The sequence below is a fragment of the Podarcis pityusensis genome (genome assembly GCF_964106645.2).
Source record: "Podarcis pityusensis genome assembly, chromosome: 8".
NCBI classification, from domain to species: Eukaryota; Metazoa; Chordata; class Lepidosauria; order Squamata; family Lacertidae; genus Podarcis; species Podarcis pityusensis.
The window spans coordinates 40822631-40844754 of record NC_138033.1 but is presented as its reverse complement, the minus strand read 5'-3'; the positions used below and the strand labels follow the sequence as shown (position 1 = coordinate 40844754).

Genomic DNA, 22124 nt, shown 5'->3' with positions numbered 1-22124 from the left:
AATAATTAAGCAAGCGATCCTGGAGAATGTGATGTCATAAGATAGTTGAAGCTAAGCAATTGTGTCCCTGGCAGTGCCTGGATGAGCGACTGGCTCCTAGGAGTGTATGTAGGGAAGGTTGTCATCCGTATAATAGATAAATAAGTGATAGGAGGAGGGCATAACCTTCCACAGTTTAATTTTTACAATTCAGGCAGCTGTTAAGCATGTTGATACAGAGACCTTAGTGATTTTGATGACAAACAGAATTAGTATATACACTCATAAGTAGTAAATTCCAGCATTGTTTATTGACACTCATTAAAAACCCTTGTTGACTTGGGATATCCTTATGCATTCTCCACATTGTGCTCTGCTCTAGCATGTAAAGGATAACGAAGAGTTCAACCTTAAAAGCACTTCATCAACAAAAGCCCTATTAAAGTTAAATACGGCCTCTGTGAATAGAGGTGCTTGACGATCTCACAACCAGGCTTAAAACAGAAATGAAGTTCTCTGAGAAATGCATCTCACCAAGATCAAAGCTAGGGCTGCGATGGATTGCGGAAGTGAAAACAGTGGGAGGAACTGCCTTTTGCAGTCCCAATTTCAAATCTTACAGTTTTGGTTGGGCAGAATTATATCTGCTCACGTTTTAGCAGGTTGTAGCCACGCATCAGTTTGTTAAATAAATGATATCCTGAGTCCTTTTGGGCACATGTGCTTTGCTTGCTGCCTCGCTCCACCATGGTTTTTGTAGCTTAAAGCTATATAAACAGTCATTTTCACATATGCACAGTACGCTTGTTCCATAATAACTTACCATTGGCAAAAGCACGGCAAATTTTGGAACAGCCGCTAGAATTTCTGGAGCAGAATTCAGTAGTGGCAAGACCCGATTAATTCTGAAAGGTCCTTTATTTTCTCCGCCTCCCCTTCTTTCCCAGACAATCTGTTTTAATCATAGATTGATTTTTAATGTAAAGTGGTCAATTGCTTATCGTGTGTACCGTATGGAACAGAATCTTGCACAATTATCCCGTGTTTCAGAAAATACTGCTACTTGCAAAGGGGCAGGGAGATGTCTATGTGTACCAAACACATCACTACCCCATGAAAAGATATTTAAGTTTTAAAAATATTTATGTTTTATTAAGGTGATTTCAATTAAAAGAAATAAAGTGATGCAGGACAAACAACAACAAAGATACATATAAAAGTGAAAACACACACACACACAAGCAAAAGCAATATACAATATTCCCATACATTCTTGTATACATTGTTATAGTGTTATGGTCCTAGTGCTTATGTAAATGTTAGTAGCCTACTACTATTTGTATACACTCATTCCTTATGTTATTGTATTTATCCATACAGAGTCTGTGCCTGTAAGCCATCCATTCATAAAGTATGAGTGATGTCATATTGTCCGTCCATTCATTGAAGGGTATCATACCATTATTTTTCCAATTCCTCTTGGCTACCATTAGGGAACAGAAAATCCATTTCCATTGTCCCGTTGATAAGAAAATATATTTAAGTTGCTGGTATTACTGTGAAGAAGCTACATAACTAGGTTATGGCAGATGGAGTGGGGGACCTCCACAGTACTAGAGCCTCTCTGCCAGCAGAATCCAGGACATTCCATTGAAAGAGGCAAACATCAGCAGAACAGAGAAGGGAGCAATTCTGTGGATTCCCTCTCTGCTGCAGCCCCAAATGGCCTAATAAATCTGCTCTACAGGACCAAAATTGGACTAGCTTTCTTTACACTTCTCATGCTTGAGAAGAATGTTTGTTCTCCCTCCCTCCCCCCAAAAATCTATCTATCTCAGATAGACAGACAGACAGACAGACAGACAGACAAATAGATAGATAGATAGATAGATAGATAGATAGATAGATAGATGGATGATAGGGTTGACAATACTTGTTGAAATGTTTAGGTGAAAACACAGGGAAGATTCTTCTAACCACGATATAGGGCTCATGCCTTTGTTGGACTCTGATAAACATGTGATGAGTTATCCACTTGGTGGAGGAGCTTCTGTCTATGAAATAAATGGGGGAAGGGGAGCATCTTCCCTTTCAGATAATTTGTGCGCTTCAGAAGCAGGTACAACTCATGGAGTTTTGAACATTAAAACAGAACCACTGAAAGAGCAAACATGAATCACTGGTTCCTGCCTCTCCCCCCACTTTTTTTTTAAACATATATCCTTCAAATAGGTACATATGAATATGTTGATTGCGGTTTCTCTCCCTTTCTGATTTTCTGAATGTTCAGAACTTCTCTATCAGTTTGTGGATTATTTTTTTAAGCCCTCATGAAAATTAATCTGCATTTTAGTCCAAATTTATCCTGTTACAGACATTTTTGTATATACTTTCCAAAGCAATTTCCAAAGCAATTTCTCCTCTTATTGGGAATTTCAACACCGTTTTCATCCGCATATGCATTTTTAGGCACACTTTAGCCTAGTATGTACACTTTTGTACATACTATGTGTCTGGATTCTATAACATTGCAAAATTTGGAGAACTACACATTTTTAATGTTGGCTGCATTTTGGTTTATGTATTGTTTTCGGTGTAGGTTTGTCTTTAAATGTTTCTTAAGTAAGTTTTTCTTTAAATGTGAACTGAATTGAACCCTGCCTTCCCCAAATCCCTGTCTGCGAAGCTACTCTTATTAGCACTGCTGCAGGTTGTAGTTGATGATGATGATGATGATGATGATGGCATCCGTCTCTCTTGGGTGACAATGGAAGAGTGCGCCTTCGGGGGTGAAGTCAAACCGTTGGAGAATTACAGCGCCTGCTGTGACAAGGAGAGAATGAAATGAGAGAGACGTGTTTTATTGCGGATATAGCAGATGAAGGCGTCCGGTTTTGCTGCTACAGGTGCACCATGGCGTTTTTTCTCTCCGCTCTCCTCCCAGCAGTCATTCTTCCTTTGGTCACTGCTGTAGATACAGCAGTGAATTAATTAAAAGTAAATGAATTTCAGTCAGAGTCTGGGGCATCCTGAATAGGGAGCAAGAGCAGAATCAGCAAGGGCATGAAGTCAGCGTTACCATAACCAACCCAGTATGTCCTCGGGTTGCATCTCTTTGCTTTATCCCATACAAATGAATGGCTGTTATATTCCTGTGTGGTGCAAAATGCAGTACTGTACTGACCTTGGGGATAGCGGCGAATGACTCACTCAGCGCTGCTGCTGATTAATCCCTTCAGGTGCTGTGTGGGATGTGTACAGAGAAGACCTTTCTCCCAGCACAGGAAAGGTGGAGAAACGGTTTCTGCCTGAGGACCACATTCCATTTTGAGCCGCCTTCCAAAGGCCATGTGCTTGTATTGGCTGGGACCAGAGGCACAAGTAGGCAGAGCAATGGGCACAAACGTTCCCCTTAATAGAATAAGCTGGTTTCTACACTCACTCGGACACCCCTCTTTATCCTTCATCCAGACAAGCAAGAGGTGTTATCAGAGTTCAATGACACATACCAGCCAGGCAAACCTATTCAAGGAGGGCCAGTGAGGGGTGAGGCCTGGGGAGAGTTCGGAAGGCCAAAGAAGGGGCTCGGAGAGGGTGCAACTTGCTCCCAGATCTGAGGTTTCCCACCCTTGCTCTGCAGAAACACGCACTGCCTGTCATAATGCAGGGCAACTTCCTAATTACATTATAAAAAGCAGAATAATGCAGTGTGTTTCTGGATAGTGACTGCTGACAACCTGGAGAAGCAGACAAAAATTCCGCTTGCCTTCATATGCCTTAGCCTCCCAGATTGAATTAGATTAACAACAATATGTGTCTTTCAAGAAGACTGACATAACTGAACTGCAATAATGTAATTACCAGGTAGTACAGGTTTGGTTTTTTTACAAAGACACAGCCAATTTTATTGGTGTCAGAAGTAAAGAAAGTGTTAACTGCTGTTTATTGTGCTGGAGTTTTGGAGGGGAAGTAAAGGAATATCTGCAGTAATCTAACCTCCGTTGTGTGACTTGCTAGCCCATTACTGTCAAATGTGTTGGGGGGGGGAATACAAAATACGGAACATAAAGGTGTGTCTAGGGTGTGACTCAGGAACTATCCTCTATGACGTGTCAGAGTTACCTGTGAGAGCACACCTTGGTGTTCTGTGCAGGGATGGGGAACCTTTTTCAGTTTGAGGCTCACATTCCTTCATGAGCAACCTTCCAAAGTCTGTAAGCCAGTGGTGGGCAGGTCCGTAGACAGAAGTGGGTGGAACAACAAATGTGATTCTTAGCTTTGTAGAGTCAGTGCCTGCAATAATGCCTCTAGAACTTAGAGTCTAAGGTATATGGACTGCTAAGGAACTGGCACCTGCTGAACCACCCTATCCATATTTACTGCAGAAATCGGATTCATTCACTTCATCTGACCCCTAAAGTAGCAGCCATATGAATGTGTTATATTACTGATTGCATTCAAACATCACAGCGAGCCATGGTTTTTTCTCTCTTGTCCATACCCAGTTGTTGAGAGAATTTGATAAGGATAGAAGAGAGACACAAAAGTGATATTGTTATGCTCTAGACTTGCCTAGCTAGCTGGAACACATATATGATGTTTCCCTGAAATAGATTATACAACTTTTGCAGAGGCAAGTCATAGTAGTAATGAGGACTTTCAGCTATTCTGACATACACTGGAGGTCTAACTCTGTTCCAAGTGGAACATCCAATAAATATTTGACTTGTCCTGCTAACAACCTCACAGCTCAGAAGGTGGAGGGGAAGGTTCAGGAGTCCTGCTATCCTGACCGATAAGGCTGAGGGAGTGAAAGTGGCAGGAACCTTGGGGGAAAGTGACAGTATCATCTTGTAATTTGTGATAGGAAGAGATGTGAGAATCTAAGCATAATAAGAGTTTAGGGAAGCAGATTGAAAGAAGTTCAAGGAAATGTTGAGTATGAATTCATAGCTAGAAATTCTGAAGGAGAATGAAGGTTGATGATGTTTGGGAGAGTTTAAAAAGTGAAATTTATTTATTTATTTATTCATTCATTCATTCATTTTATAACCTGAATCTTCCTCCAAAAGAGCCCAGGGCAGTAAACATGTCAGTACTAAAACAATGCAGTTAAAATGTCTAAAAACAGTTAAAAACTCCTAAAAGCAATCACTAAACACAATCCAATAATTTCAAGGTTGCCACGGACAGAACTTTTAGCCATCAAATGGCTGGGCAAACTAGAATGTCTTAAATTTCTCCTAAAAGCTAATATTTAATTATTTATTTGAAAAAATATTTATATACTGTAATACATAAAAACAACCATACACCATATACAATAAAAACTGTTACGAAAAAACTAAAACAGAGTTCAACTAACTACTGCAGAAAGATATCGATAATAGGGAGGGAGACTGGCGCATCTTGCTAAGGAGGACGTTCCACAAACAGGGAACCACCACAGAGAAGGACCTATCACAGGTCACAGCCAACCAAGCAACTGCTGGGGCAGCACCACAAACAGAGATACCGAAGGCGCAATTACAAACCGTTTCCATGCCCAGTGCAGCTGCACAAGGAGCTCTCTGATGAGGAGCAGTTTTGATCCTCTAAGCCAGTGGTTCTCAACCTGTGGGTCCCCAGATGTTGTTGGACTACAACTCCCATCATCCCTGAGCTCTGGCCTTTCTAGATAGGGGTGATGGGAGTTGTAGTTCAACAACATCTGGGTACCCACAGGTTCAGAAAGGCTGCTAAGCCTCTCCATCTGGCTTTTGGGACTCTTCCCCACGCCACTTCCAAGCCACTCACCCTCCTCCCAGGCCACGCCCCTCACTGGCTCTGCTTTACACACCCTTCAGTGTTTTTGCCTGGCTGGAGATAGCTCAGCATGTAGAGCATGAGACTCTTAATCTCAGGGCCATGGGTTCAAGCCCCATGTTGAGCAAAAAGATTCCTGCAGTGCATGGGGTTGGACCAGATGACCCTTGTGGTTTCTTCCAACTCTGTGATTCTATATATGTATATATAACATTGATAACTGATCTTTTTTCACCTGCATGGAGGATATGTGGATGTGGGTAGAAAGTGGCCTACTGTAAAATTTACATTTGTTGCTCTGCTTGTTTTTCCATTGGCCCCTCCCACCATTGACATGTTGCCTGAATGGTTGCCCAGGAGGGGATACAGTCCTCAGGCTGAAAATGGTCCCCCATCCTTCCTTTAAAAGGACATGCATAGGAGATGTATATAGTCAACAATGAGTAGACCAGGATACTTCTTACTTGTAATGGCAGTGTCAGAAAAGCTATAAGTCCCAGAATGAGCTGAGACTTAGATTAGATGCTAAAAACAAGGAGGACTTCTCTCTTTATGTCTGGAGAAAGAACAAGAAGGAAGGGTTAGGTCTGTTGCTTGGAGAAGATGGTGAAGCCTTAACAGGTGATGCAGAGAAGGTGGAAACTACTCAACTCCTATTTTGTCTTGGTCTTCTCCCACAAGGGGAATTGGATTCAACCTGGGAAATGTAGAACAAATGATATCAGGAGGGGCTTGCATCCCAGAATAGGTATGGTGATGGTTAGACACACCTTAAATGAGTTCAAATCTCCAGGGCCAAATGAATTACACCCTGGAGTGCTGAAGGGAGAGGCAAAAACTATTTCAGAGCTGCTTATTGTAATCTTCAATAATTCTTGGAGAACAGGTGAAGTGCCAGATGACTGGAGGTGGGCAAATGTGGCCCTTGTTTTCAGAAAGTGAAGAAACTACAGACCAGTCAGCCTGCTGTTAATACTAGGCAGAATTCTATCACAGATTATTAAGACTGTCAGCATCTAAGGAAGACTGCACTGCTTACGATTATTTTATTTATTAATTTCTTCCTATGAACTACCCTGAAGCGATTTACAATATAATATATATAAAAAACAGTTGCACGCACACACACACGCACACATTTCATAAAATTATACACCACTTGGTTGTAAAAACAAACAAACCCTGAAAGTTGCTTTAAAAATTCATATTTAAAAACGTGAGTGAGATTTAAACAACAGCAGCACATACATAAAATAAATTCAAATCCAAGAGAGATACCAACTGGGATAAAGATTACTAGAAGCCAGCATGAGTTTATCAGTAGTGCATCATGTCAGAACAATCTTATTTGATAGACTCTGATAAATCTACTGGTAGACAGGGAGCACCATGGGTTGTACACAGCTAAGTTTTATTCAGTGTTGACCCATTGCTAATGATGTCCATTAAAATAAATGGGTCTGCTTTGGTTATGACTAGCGTTAGGTATGACCCCATGGACATTGTATAGCTTGATTTCAGAAAAGCAGTTGACAGTGGAACCCATGATACCCTTACTGATAACGTTGTAGAATGTGGGCTGTGAATACCGGTTTTGAGAGCCCCAAACAATTTGTACTTATGATGTCATAAGTACAAGTTGATGACTTCAGTGGGGACGTGAGCTGTTCCATAAGCATATAATTACCGAATGCTCAGACATGTCCTGCCCCAAACAATTGTAAAATTCAAATGTAATCAGGATCAACTCCTTTTTTTCATCAAAGAATTGATTGTGACGACTAACTGCTGTGTGTGGAAAAACATGTTCCATTGTCCATTCATTAGCCTTTTAGCAGCCTAGCCTTTTTTGGTTTTCTATAGTTCTCTCTCTCTCTCTTTCTTTGTTTCTCTGTCTCTCATTATCCCATGTATGGGGGGAGAAAACACTTCATAATCTATTGTATGACATAAGCATCTTGGTGGTGTCAGCCTTTTTGAATAAAGAATGAATTGTTCTTAATTGTGAAGCGCACAAGAAGCATCAAAGGTTAATATCCAGCCATCTCAATGCATGAAAACACTGGTAGAGCAATGGAAATGCAAGGAACTATTCACATCTGTGTTGGTTTTACATAAATTAAAATAGTCCCTTACTTCAGTCTCCCCAAAGGAAGCTGTTATTTCAGAACAGTATTATTGTAACATTGTTTGGTTAATTCCACAAGCCTTACCAAGTAGGTTGGTTTCTGTAATATATGTAGGGGTTGCTCGTGCGCAAGTTGGTGCCACTCCTGGCTAGGTTGCCTTGTTAAACCTTTTCTGTCTGGACAGCCCCTGCACTTCGTGGCTGTTCAGTCGCTAGCAGAATCCGTCAGTGGGCGTTTCTTAAACCTTTTCCAGCATAAAAGTTGTTTGACTCCAAGTCTCCTCCTACTCTCCCTGCGCGGAAGCCTTCTGCGCAGGGAGGGCATGGGTAGCAGAGGACCCGTGCTCTCCTCGCTGATCTCCGGCGAGGAGTCCTGGAGCCCCCTCGCCGATTCCCCCATCTGCCCCCCTTTATCCCTGGTGTTACGCTGATTTCTTTCCCCAGCTGGTGAGCCGCCTCTCCCCCTGCTGGGCCCTTCTCCAGCATCGCTTGAGAGCCTCGCCTCCGCCTCTGGCTCCGATGTCAGTTCCCTGACATCCACCTCCGCCCCAGGACCCCCTTCACCCCCGGCCCGACCTTTTGATCCAACTTCATCCCTTTCCTCGGCCGACGATGCGGGGAATCCCCGGAAGGAGCTGTCGCCATCCTCTGAGGATTCAAAGCCCGCTTCCCACCCACTCCGATCTCTCCCCGCGGGGTGGGCCTCCCAGTATGATTCTTCTTCCTCCGAAGCCTCTCCTCCCTCCTCTTCGGAGGCAGAAAAACCCACAAAATCCTCTTCATCGTCTGTGGTTCCAAATTGCTCCTCCCAGAATCTCGCTAGTGGCTTGGGTTTGTCCGGGAACAGGCTGTGGAAATCCTCCACAAGATACCCGTCATTGATTGCCTCCGCGGGAACCCACGTGTTTTCCGACCCGGGTTCTCCCTCCCAAGCTACCAGGTACTCCACCTGGCGCCCTCGCCACCTTGAATCGAGTATTTCCATGGCCCGGTTGTGGTGTTCCCTCTCCTCTATCTGCGGGCGTGTGGTGACTTCGCCTTCCCGCCCCGGGACTCCCCGCCCCTCCCTGTATGGTGAGAGTAGGGACCTATGGAACACCGGGTGTATCTTCATGCTGTCCGGCAACTTGAGCTTGAATGCCATGGGGTTCACCTGCTGTGTTACCTCAAACGGCCCCAGCCGCCTTGGCTGCAACTCCTGCACCCCCCCCTTAAAGGGTAACCCTTGGGTTGACAACCACACCCGGTCCCCCACCCGTATGGTCTCCCCTTCCCTACGGTGCTTGTCTGCCTGCCTCTTGTAAATTTCCTTGGCCCGTTCTAAGTTCATCTTAAGTTGCTGGTGCAGAGCTTCCATTTCTTCCACAAACTGCTCTGCCGCAGGTACACTCCACCCTTCCTCCCCACTCCCCGGGAAGGCCCTGGGGTGACACCCATAATTGGCCATGAACGGGCTCATTCCCGTGGACACATGTTCAGCGTTATTGTACGCAAATTCAGCCAGCGCTAGTTTCTCTACCCAATCGTTCTGCCTCTTGCTGACGTAGCAGCGTAGGTATTGCTGGAGTACACTGTTCGCTCTTTCTGCTTGCCCGTTGGTTTCCGGATGTCTCGCCGTCGAGAAGCTCACCTCTACCTGCAGCAAGCTCATGAGCTTCCTCCAGAACCGGGAAGTAAATTGTTTTCCGCGATCCGAAATTACTCTCGAGGGAGCCCCATGCAACCTGAAGATGTGATCCACAAACAACTTGGCTGTCTCCTCTGCGGTCACCGCATGTGAACAAGCTATGAAATGGCACATCTTTGTCAATAGATCGACTACTACCATGACTGCTGTCTTCCCCCGGGACTTGGGCAAATCGGTCATAAAATCAATGGACACCACCTCCCAGGGTCTTCCCGGCGTGGGTAAGGGTTCCAGTAACCCTGCGGGGGCAGCCCTTTCCCCCTTTGCCCTTTGGCAGCGGTCGCACCCCCGTACATATTCACGTACATCCTCCCTCACCCTTGGCCACCAGAACTGCCTGGTGACGAGCATCATGGTTTTGTGCTGTCCAAAGTGCCCAGCTGTGGGGCTGTCGTGGAGTTGTTTGAGTACCTTTCCCCTCAGGGTCTCCCCCGGTACATACAGCGCCCCCTTATAGTACAGCACCCCTTCCTTTTCCTCAAAACCCCCTTGGTTTTCTCTTCCATCTCGGAGTTCCCGGATTTTAGTTTGAGTGAACACGTCGTTTCTAGTAAGCCCGGCCAGTTCTCGTTTCCCAACCAAGGTTCCCCCCCACACCCATCGGTCCTCGGGGATCACTTGTCATATCTCCGGGGGTCCCTCTCCTTCCATGTACTCCGGCTTCCGGAAGAAAGCATCTGCTCTTACGTTTTCCTCTCCTGGCACGTATCGGATTTCGAAGGAAAACTTGGAGAACTCCTGTGCCCATCGAATCTGTCTCTGGTTGAGTACTCTTGCGGTCCTCCAGTACTCCAAGTTCTTGTGATCAGTACAAACCTGGATCTTGTGCTGTGCCCCTATCAGCAGATGTCGCCATCGGCAAAACGCCGCATAGATCGCAAGCAGTTCGTGGTCGTACACCGTATAGTTTTGCTCCGACTTGCTCAGCTTCCTCGAGAAAAAGGCACACGGCTTCCATTCCTGATTGCTCCTCCCTGGCTGCAAAAGAACCACCCCAATGGCTCTGTCGGACACGTCGGTCTCTAGCCTCATGGGTTTCTCCAGATAACGTGCAGGAGCTGCTCTTCCGAAGTGAATGCCTTCTTCAGTCTTTCAAAGGATTGCTGGGCACTTTCTGTCCAGACAAACTTCTTTTTGCTACTGAGACAATCTGTGATGGGCACTGTCAAGTGGGCGAAGTTCTTGATGAACTTCCTGTAGAAGTTGCTGAACCCTAGGAACCTCTGCACGTACTTCCGGGTTTTGGGGGCCTTCCATTCCAGCACCGCCTGCACCTTGCTTGGGTCCATAGCTAGGCCTTTGTCTGACAACTTGTACCCCAGAAACTCGACTTCTCTGGTGTGAAACTGACATTTTTCCAGCTTGACCCACAACTGGTGCTTCTGCAGTCTCTTTAGCACTTCCCTGACGTCTCTGACATGTTGCTTCTCATTGTCTGAATAGATTAAGACGTCGTCCAAGAAGGCTACGCAGTTCTTGTACAGCAGGGACCCCAACACGTGGTGCATGAAAGCTTGAAAACAGGCGGAGCCCGACTGTAATCCAAATGGCATAACTAAGTACTCAAAGGCCCCCAGGGGGGTGAACATTGTGGTCTTCCATTCGTCCCCCTCCCTCATCCTAATCAAATTGTAGGCTCCCCTGAGGTCCAGCTTGGTAAAAAATTTTCCCTGCCTCACCCGTGTTAAAATGTCATCAATCCTGGGCATTGGGAAGGTCACAGGTTCTGATACCAAATTTAACGCCCTAAAATCTACGACCAATCTGGGCTGGTTAGTCCCTTTTTTGTCCACAAAGAACACCGGACTGCCCCCCACCGCCTTTGATTCCCTTATGAACCCCCTCTTCAGGTTCTTGTCAATAAACTCCCGCAACTCCTTCATCTCCCGGTCCGACATGGCATACAGTTTACCCACTGGCAGCTGAGCCCCTGGGAGCAAGTTGATTTGGCAGTCAAAGGATCTATGGGGGGGTAGTCTATCCGCCTCCTTCTCGCTGAAGACCTCCTGCAGGTCAGCATATTGTGGTGGCACCTCCCCTTTCGGCTCCACCGCTAACCCAGCCACCCTGGCCACGGTCATCCTTGGGGTTTCCCCCCCTAGACAGTGTTCCAAGCAGTAAGCTGACCCAAAGGTGACCGTCCTCTGATGCCATGCCACTACTGGATCATGTACAGTGGTGCCTCGCAAGACGAAATTAATTCGTTCCGCGAGTTTTTCGTCTAGTGAATTTTTCATCTTGCGAAGCACGGTTTCCCATAGGAATGCATTGAAATTCAATTAATGCGTTCCTATGGTAAAAAAAAGTCCAATCAAAGCCAAATTTGGTACAACAATAGTTTATCAACTGCTCTTTAAAGTCACACATACTTTAAAGAGCATATCAAAAATTGAAGGAACAATAAATTAAGTTTCTAAACATGACAGGAAAAACATTTAAAAATCAAAAAAGGGTACATTACATTTTCTAAGACTCTGGGGGACCACTCGAAGAAGGTTCCTCTTCCACTCTTTGCTTCTTGCTGAGGAACCTGTCCATAGTCTGCTGCTTCATCCGCCTTTTCAGCAGCTCCCTGAGAGGCAACATGACCGTCGTATCAAAAGTGTTCGCTTGGTCATGTGCCACGTGCTTGTTAGGGTGGTGCCGCTCTGCAGAAGCCTGCACCTCCTTCCACTTCTGGCAAATGTCCCTCAGTTCTTTGGAGGACGGCCGTTCCTCAGTTGCTTCCTCCTCTTCCAGCGAGGCCTGCTCCTGCGCAACCTCTGACTGCAGTTCAACCAGCTCCTGGGTGGTCAGCTCGTGGTCGTGCTCCTCCACCAGCTCGCTGATGTCCTCCCCTGTGACCTCCAGGCCCATGGTCCTCCCCAAGGCAACAATGTCCTGCACCACTGTCGACTCTGGTGCATCAGAGTCACTTGGTGCCACACAGTCCAGCCACAGGCTGCGCCAAGCGCAATTCAAATTTCTCTGGCTGATCCCGTTCCAGGCCGTGGTGATCATCTTCAAGCAGGTGACGATGTCGAAGTGGTCCTTCCAGAATTCCCGCAGGGTGATGGTGGTGCAATCAGTCACCTCGAAGCATCGCCTGAAAAGCTCCTTGGTGTAGAGTTTCTTGAAATTGGCGATGACCTGCTGATCCATCGGCTGGAGCAGTGGCGTGGTGTTAGACGGCAGGAACATGATGTTGATGAAGCTGAACTCCTCCAACAAGTCCACCTCAAGGCCTTTAGGATGAGCAGGAGCATTGTCCATCAGAAGCAAAGCCTTCAGCGGCAGGTCGTTGTCCAGCAGGTACTGTTTGACAGCAGGGCCAAAAGCAAGATTGACCCAGTCCACAAACAGCACACGTGTGACCCAAGCCTTGCTGTTGGATCACCACATGACACTCAGCCGCTCCTTGTCGACCTTGTGTTTCTTGAAGGCCCGTGGGTTCTCCGAGTGGTACACCAGCAGGGGCTTGATCTTCAGGTCGCCGCTTGCGTTGGCACAGAAGAGCAGGGTCAGACGGTCCTTCATGGGCTTGTGGCCAGGCAACTTGGCCTCCTCCTGTGTGAGGAAAGTCCTTTTGGGCATCCTCTTCCAAAACAGCCCGGTCTCGTCGCAGTTGAAGACCTGCTGTGGAACGTAGCCCTCCGTCTTCACAACCTCCAGGAACTCCAAGGCAAAGTCTTCAGCCGCAGGAACATCAGAACTGGCAGCCTCTCCATGCCTGACCACGCTGTGGATTCCAGATCTTCCCTTGAACCGGTCAAACCAGCCTCTGCTTGCCTTGAAGACTTCTGGCTCGGCCGAGGTTCCTGGCTGTTCCCGGATGAGGTCTGCGTGCAAGGCCTTGGCCTTCTCACAAATGACGGCCTCAGTCACTGTGTCCCCTGCACGCTGCTTCTCTTCTAACCACATGAGCAGCAACTTCTCGACCTCCTCCAGAACAGCTGGGCGGTTCTTCACGATCCTGGTGACTCCCTTGGCTGCATCAGTCGCAAGGATCTTCTCCCTCATCTTCAGGATGGTCCCGATGGTCGATGGGTTCCTGCCGTACTCCCTGGCGAGGTCCGTCACACGCATTCCACCGTCGTGCTTCCGGATGATCTCCTTCTTCATTTCCAGCGTCACCTTCTCCTTCTTCCTCTCGCCGGCCTCCGCAGCAGCAGCAGTCTTCTTGGGTCCCATGGCAGCACAGCTGTTACCTTCGTAAACTCAGAAAAAGAAAAACAAAATCAGCAATTCAAACCCAGAACCAAGTCCTTGAATTCCAAACACCCAACCCAAAATCCAAAAACCCCAAAAAAAGTTTTAAAAGTTTAACTTACGAAATGGCTGCAAATCACCAAAGTCTTCAAAATCCTCAAATGGCTGCAAAAGAAGTTTTGGGAAAGCTTTAAAAATCACCAAAGTCTTCAAAAACCTCAACTGTTCCCCCAGCCCCTCCCCAACTGTTGCAAACCCCTCCCCAACTGTTGCAAACCCCTCCCCAACTGTTGCAAACCCCTCCCCAACGGTTGCAAACCCCTCCTCAACTGTTGCAAACCCCTCCCCAACTGTTGCAAACCCCTCCTCAACTGTTCCCCCAGCCACCCAGCACACAGAAATTCAAAACCCAGATTTTTTTCCAAAAAAAAACAACATGGCCCAATGGTCACAGAAAACCATAAAAATTAAAAAAAAAAACCACACAAGCTCCCAGATTCTTGCAAACCCCTCCCCAGCTGTTCCCCCAGCCACCCAGCACACAGAAATTCAAACCCAGATTTAAAAAAAATAAAATAAATAAACATGGCCAAATGGTCACAGAAAATCATAAAAATTCAAAAAAAACCCACACAAGCTCCCAGATTCTTGCAAACCTCTCCCCAACACCAAGTCCTTGAATTCTAAGCACCCCAACCCAAAATCCAAAAAACCCCAAAAAAGTTTTAAAAGTTTAACTTACCAAACAGCTGCAAAAGAAGTTTTGGAAAAGCTTCAAAAATTCAGCAAACTCTTTAAAAAGCTCAAAAAGGCCACCACACCGCGTGCAATGTGTTGCTCCTCGAAGTCAAGTCGCAACTGCACCTCTTCCAGCAATGCACCCTGGGTTTTAACGGTTTTACGAAAAAGGAAACAAACTTGCAAGATGTTTTCATCTTGCGAAGCAAGCCCATAGGGAAATTCGTCTTGCGAAGCAACTCGAAAACGAAAAAACCTTTCGTCTTGCGAGTTTTTCGTCTTGCGAGGCGTTCGTCTTGCGGGGCACCACTGTAGTGCCAGCCAGCTCATCCCTAATATTATTGGGGGTCCTGCCAGTGTGGCTACGTGAAAGGCAATGGTCTCCGTGTGCCTGGAAACCCTCATTCTCATTGGTGGGGTCTGGTGCGTCACTTCCCCTCCCAGAAGCTCCCTGCCATCAGTGGTGGTCACTTGCAAGGGAAAATCCAGGGGCAGCAGGTGGAGCTGGTGCTCTAGGGCGAAGTCCTTGCTGAAGAAATTGCAGGAACTGCCTGAATCCAACAGCCCCTTCACCTTGACTGGGTGCCCATTCGGGAGTTCCAGCACCACTTCTATGGCTATGGCCGCTCTGGGGGGTCTGGCTGGGGCACTTCTATTGGTTGCTGGCCTGGCTGCTGTGCCCGCTGAGTGGCAGCCAAGCATTGGCGTTTCCCTGCTCCTGCTCCTTTTCCCCCTCCTCCTCACCTCCAGCAGCTCCCACCATTCCTTGCCAGGCCTTTCTTTGAGGGCAGACCCTGGCAAAATGTCCTGGCCGCTGACAGAGGAAACACTTCTTATTAGTTTTCCAATCCTTTCCCTCCCTTTTGCAACCTTCACTGGAGTTTGAAACCTCCCGCGCACGCGCGCCATCAATTTCCATTGGCTCCGCCGGCGGGGAAGGCTGCCTCGGTATTTCAGGAATATGGTAGTCATGGCAACGTTCCCCTCTCCCTTCCTGCTTCTCCTGAGCCCGCGATTCCTGTCTTACGCCAATCGTAAGCACAGCCTTGGTCAGCTGATCCATCGACTGCGCGCGGGGCGCGCGGGAAAGCTCGTCCTTCACCGTTGGGGACAACCCTTCCTCAAACAACATCTGAATGGGTTCCGAGTCCAATTCCCACCCGAGCCGGTGGACTAACATGGCAAAGCGCGACCAGTAGTCTCTAACTGACTGGTTCCCCTGTTTACAACCCATCAGTTCCCGCCGAGTCACACTTTGCTGCACATCACTGGAATACATCGCATCCATCACCTGGAAGAATTTCCTCAGGTCTTTCAAGGCGGCATTTTGCGTTGCCATTAGGGGCCTGATCCATTCCCTGGCCCCATCCTGCAGATGCCCGACAATGTATGCCACCCTCTCCCCATCGTCCGCAAAATCCTTATGCTGCAGTTCCAAAGCGTATTCTATTTCCGTTCGGAACGCGTTGTAGTCCTGGGGTTTCCCCCCAAACTTGTGTACCAGTCCCGGTACCTTCCTTGCTACGGGGGTGGTCCTGACCTGTGCATTGTGAGCCCGCCTTTCTTCCAACCACACCGTGAGAAGAGCCACATGCAGTTCCAAATCTCGGTTCCTCTCCACCAGATTTTGCACTCCGGCTGCTCCCTCCGTGGTGCCGGCTTCTCTGGTTTGGCTCATTCTGCTGCCTGCCTGTCGCTGCGCACAAGCAACGTCAAGGACTGACGGATTGCTGTAATAAATGTAGGGGTTGCTCGTGCGCAAGTTGGTGCCACTCCTGGCTAGGTTGCCTTGTTAAACCTTTTCTGTCTGGACAGCCCCTGCACTTCGTGGCTGTTCAGTCGCTAACAGAATCCGTCAGTGGGCGTTTCTTAAACCTTTTCCAGCATAAAAGTTGTTTGACTCCAAGTCTCCTCCTACTCTCCCTGCGCGGAAGCCTTCTGCGCAGGGAGGGCGTGGGTAGCGGAGGACCCATGCTCTCCTCGCTGATCTCCGGCGAGGAGTCCTGGAGCCCCCTCGCCGATTCCCCCATCTGCCCCCCTTTATCCCTGGTGTTAACGCTGATTTCTTTCCCCAGCTGGTGAGCCGCCTCTCCCCCTGCTGGGCCCTTCTCCAGCATCGCTTGAGAGCCTCGCCTCCGCCTCTGGCTCCGATGTCAGTTCCCTGACAGTTTCATACATGCATCTTTTTCTGTTATCCCTTACCAGTTGTAGCATGTGGGAACAGCAAAATGTTGCAGACTCTTCAGGTAGTTTCATCCTCTCTGCCTTCCGGTTTTCTGTTTGTCCACCCCTTAGAATCAGCCTGAATTCCATGACTGCTGAACAGGCTCAGTCTTCATTCGGCTGGGTTTCTTTGGGGTGGGGGCTCCCTTGTTTTTCCTTTTTAAAAAAATCACTTTTGTACCTCCCCTTTTGGAACACTTACTCAGTACACTTCCAAAGGCTTCATAGAAATGTGTTTTTCATGGAAGAAAGAGATGGTGGTATTGCACAGGTGTTGTGTGTTCAGGCATGTTTTACCAAGGTGCTGGCAAGCTGGGTGGAAGAACAAGCCCTGCTGAGGGATGTGGCCTAAGGAGAAGGGATAGGCCTAGGGAGAGTCCCATGGACCAGATCAAGAGGCCCGGAAGACTGCATTTGTCCCCCGGGCCTGAGGGTCCCCATCCCTGCATAAAGTATGCAGGACAGAAAAACGAGTACGATTGCAAAAATCATACTTTTGCAACCTTTATACTTTGCATGGAACACCGGTGTAATATTAGGTGCCCAGTGGGTGGCAGGGACTCTCCACTGCTCCTGCATCCAGCATGCGGAGATTGTTGCCTCTTTGCAGGTGGATGAATCATGGCCAAGTAAGCAAGCATGCCAGAATTCACAAAGGTGGAAGTGGGAAGAGGCAGATCGAGAAATCTCTCATACAGGACCACATACGGGATTCATTCCAGAAGAGTTGCATTGTTAAACTGGAGCAGCGGGAGCAGGCGTCCAACCCCCCACCCACATACAACACAGAGAGTGCTGGAGCACATTGGAAACTAGTATGAAATGCAAGCATGGATGTTTTATAGATACAAAGTGCAGGGTTTGAATAGACATTGGCAACCACTAAGCCTAACGTTCACAGGTTTTAATTTTTGCATTGTCAGGAGCTTTCTAGGGCTCGAGAACCAGAGCTCTCAGTTCTGTGCACAGCTGTCTCTGCCCCCCACCCCCATCCCTGCTTGCTTTGCATCAACAGAATGTCATATTAATCCTGAAAATCAGAAAAGAAAGAGCCCTAGAACTATACTCTGACTCTTAAGTACCGTAGTTTTCCGTGTATAAGACGACCCCATGTATAAGACGACCCCCTTTTTTAAAAACTCAGAATTAAGAAATTAAGTTGTTTAGCTTTGGGGGGGGGATCACTTCCACCAATCGCTCACCTGCCTTCCCGCCACTGCCAATCGCTTGTCACAGCCATGGCCGATCGCACACCTGGTTGCATCCGGCAATTGCCTGCCTGCTCACCGCCACCAACAGCCCACCTGCCCACCCGCCCACTTGCCGCAGCTGCCAATCACCTGTCTGCCTCGCCACAGCCGCCAATCACCTGCCCAATTGCCACAGCCAATCGCCAGCAGGCCTTGCCACAGCCACCAATCACCTGCCCAATCGATGCTGCCAATTGCCTGCTTGCTTCTGCCATTAATCGCACATCCCCCCACTCTGCATTCACTATCAGTGTATAAGACGACACCCAGTTTTTGTCTAATTTTTTTTTTAAGCAAAAAGCATCATCTTATACATGGAAAAATGTGGTAATATATGAAAAAAGTGAATGGCTAAAGATAGATAGAATTGACCCTGTTTATTTAAACATTTCAGCATGGGGTGCCCCATCCATAATGTTGGGGAAATAGCCATAGACTTTCATACATGATTTGAAACAGCAAATCAGCAATCTTGAAGAAAGCACCTCCAACTATTTGTTTCAAAACATTGGAACTCTGAAAGCCACAGTCTCTCTGACTTGGAAATATGTCCTATTGCTAATGGTCTTGGTGGACCACTTGATGATTTTTCTGCCCCTTGTAGCAAATAAAATGTGTTGTGCTAGGTGCTATATGATTTTTAATTGTATGTTCATTGCTTCTTTTATTTCTTATATTGTATTTTATTTTAGTACAATTTGAACTCCTTTCCACAGAATTAAAATTGTAATACAATAAAATACAATATAAGAAATTAGAGAAGCAATTAAATGCAATTAAAAATCAATGTGAACATTTGATGTGCCATCTCCCATCTTCAACAACAGATCCACAGACATGCTGTGGATTACATGAATGAAGCTCACGGACCACTGGTGGTCCACAGACCACAGTTTGGGAGCCGTAGTTGCAAGCAGTAAATCTGGGAATATTAGAAGAAAAGAGAAGTTTTGGAATATAGACTCAAGACTCTTAACAGGTCATGAATGTAATCTGGAACTATATACACAGTCTTTGATTTTCACTTTTTAGAAAAATGTTTAGCTTATGCCAGACTCCTTTAGAATTTTTCCATCTTAAGTGTTCTTAATGGGATTGGATGAAGCTGTCTTGATTTGATTAATGTCTCTTTTATATCTATTGACCAGCATCTCCACCATCTCCATTATGCACAGATCCTAAAAATGTCACACTTTTAGCATTTTTTAAAAAAAATTGAAGTACCTATTAGGTGTTCAGAGGGCTGTTTTTTTCTTTTTTTAAGCTGCTTGGAGAAGCTATTATTAGTACAGTATGGCACCCAGTAAGTAAAATGCCTTTTAAATACTCCAGGAAGGAGCCATAAAACTTAATGCACAGACCCTTCTGGAGAATTGTACAGAGAAAGAAAGATGGATGCCTTCTTGTACCCATTGGCCGGCCATCTTTTTTCCTGTACAGTGGCCCTTGTAGCCTCCCATATTTTTTTCTCTATATAATTCCCCAGGAAGTGACTTTTCATTATGACATATTGCTACCAACAGAAGCACTTTTAAAATGCACCACACTACTTACTAGCTGCTTGACTGTTACAAAAGAGAAAATGTGAATAATTTTGAATATTTCACGCTGGCCCAACTCAAATAGAAGTAAGGAGTACACACCACCTAACACTGGGGAAAAGCTCTGGCAAAATCCCTCCTCAAACAAACATTTAATGTAAATCTCTAAGAAAGCTTCTATAAACTCATTTTTTATTATATTTGACATCATTGTGACTTAATCACATTTATAGCCCAGCAAGTAAACTATGTTAGAGATGCAATACAATAAATGCAGACATGTTTTCTTGACTTGTCCTAAGATAAATTCTAGGATAATGTGATAAGAGAAATGGAAGCAATAACAGGATATGTACTCTCAACAGATCCATTAGTTATTTTACTTGGTGTGTTAAAGATTTGGCCTTAACAGATGATAGAGAAATGGTCTCGAACTTGTTCATGGCTTCTTGCTTGACTATTTGTCAAAACTGGAAAAAGATAAGAACTCTGACACTTGAAGACTGCGTAACTGAAGTATGGGATGTAGTAAATAACATAAAATGGACTAATATGGTCAGTCAAAGAGGAAAGAGAGCCTTATGACCATTTTGTTGAGGAATGAAACATAATCATAATGTATTGGTGTGCAGTAACATACAAGAAAATATTAATCCACTTATGTGGATAGACATCTTGTGAAGTATCTGCTGTGTGAATGTTCATATTCCTTCTAGTTAAGATGTTCGTTTGCCACATTATTAATGGTTTGTTATAATTTACAACCTTCAAATTCTCATTAAATAGTCCTAATATATATTTGATTAAAAAACCCTTATCTGGAAAACTGCAGTGCCCCTTCTAGAAACCTTTAAGCATCATTGCAAGATGGTGTCTTTCTGGCGTGTGAAACTGGCATAAGTGCTATATGCACAGCGAAGCAAGGAAGGCACTTCATGAAAAAAGATTCTTTGGGATATGATCACACTTGTGAGAGGTGAGTAATGGGACTCACAAGAGAATTTTTTTCTAGGAAAAAGTGCTCTTTTACATCCTAAGTGTGCTGAAGACACAGGTGATAATTCATAGAAGCCACCAAAGTAACTTGAAGGGCAACATCCAATTCAGACTGGAACATCTTTGGAAAGATCTCTCCAAACTGAGCATCAGAGTAGAGAGAAAAATGGCATCTGTTGGATCCACTTAAATCTGGGTACAGAACTGGCTTCAGGACTAATCTGCCTTGGTGGAAAATATACTCCATAGTAGAATACAAAGGTCATAGGTATACCAAACATATAAAATAATCATGAATGTTGCTAAAGAAACTCATATTTAGTGTGGGGGGGGGGGGGAGATGCCAGCTATGAGATTGTTTAGTCATATGAATCACAAATGGCCTCCAGGCAGAAGTGAAGCCGCCCTGATAACTGATATTGGAAAACATTTCACAAAGAAGTTTTTCTAAATAAAACTGTGCCTATAAAGTATAAACTTGTGTGCTCTGGGAATAGTCAGAACCCTCCATTTTCCTAATGAGGTTTCATCAGGCTTCATGAAACACTCATCCTATGAATGCCATAACTCGACAAGAATGGAGAAAGACCATTTGGAAGCTACACAACCCATTCCTTCTTAGCAGTCTCCTTCCTTGTCTCTTGTCCTCTTCTCATGCACCACCATTAGCTAAGAAATGGCCTTGCAACTTCAAGGGTGTCTTAATGGATTCTGTTCCACATAGCTTTTTAAATGATGCATCAAATTGTAGTATAATGTTGAGTTCTGCTTCGCTTCTGGTAAGGAAGCATCTATGGACTTCAACACAAAATATTATGGAAAGCTCCGGTATAAAATCAGATGTGACTTGTCTAGACATGTAGCAATTCAGCCTTTAACTCCCAGATGGAAAGGAGGATGGGACCGATGGATGGATACCTGTATACATGCATACTATATAGATTTATCCTTCTGAATACCAGTTGCTGAGTGGCAGCATAGAAGTCCTGTTGCCTTCATCTCAGAAGCATTTGGTTGATCATGGGAAAGAAATTTTAGACTAGATGGACCTTTCATCTGATCCAGCAGGAATCTTAGATGCTTGTGAATGGATTACAGTGGTCCAAACACACGTCCCGGTCCATGTGATGACCACACATGTTCAGGGAAGGGACCACAGCTTCATGGTAGAGTACATGTTTTGCATGCAGAGTGGGGCTCAGGTTCAATTTCCAGTTAAATGGTCACATGGCAGGCCATGGTAAAAACCTCTACCTGTGAATCTGGAGGGCTGATGCCAACTGAAGTAGACAATTTGTTGAGCCTGGTGTGAGACCACTTCTGATGTTTTAAATGTAAAGTAATTGTGATCGGAAGAATTAGGTGTGTTTAGGCACATTTACTGGGCCATGTCAAAGTTGTAACAAATGCTTGGCCCCCTTCCTATATAAGCTTAAATTGTTCTTTTTGTCTTTGATGCAATGCTGTGCCTTCGGTCTATGCATTACTGTCACTGCTTCTTTCTGTGCTGTGTTTACAATCAGACACACACAGAGGGAGGGAGGGAGGGACTGGTGCCATTTACTTTTTGCTGGAAAATGACGTGCTGG

At 45.8% G+C, this 22124-nt stretch overlaps 1 protein-coding gene and 1 pseudogene across 2 annotated transcripts in view; one reads left to right on the top strand and one right to left on the bottom strand.

The window, feature by feature from the left end:
- CDYL2 (chromodomain Y like 2) overlaps positions 1–22124 on the top strand; it is a 75961-nt gene that overhangs the window by 11899 nt on the left and 41938 nt on the right. The window lies entirely within an intron of this gene.
- On the bottom strand, positions 12972–14061 carry LOC308482954 (tigger transposable element-derived protein 1 pseudogene; annotated as a pseudogene). Its single transcript, XR_013991460.1, has 2 exons — positions 13910–14061; positions 12972–13786 (listed from the first exon to the last, which is right to left on the bottom strand). The product of XR_013991460.1 is annotated as a tigger transposable element-derived protein 1 pseudogene (transcript).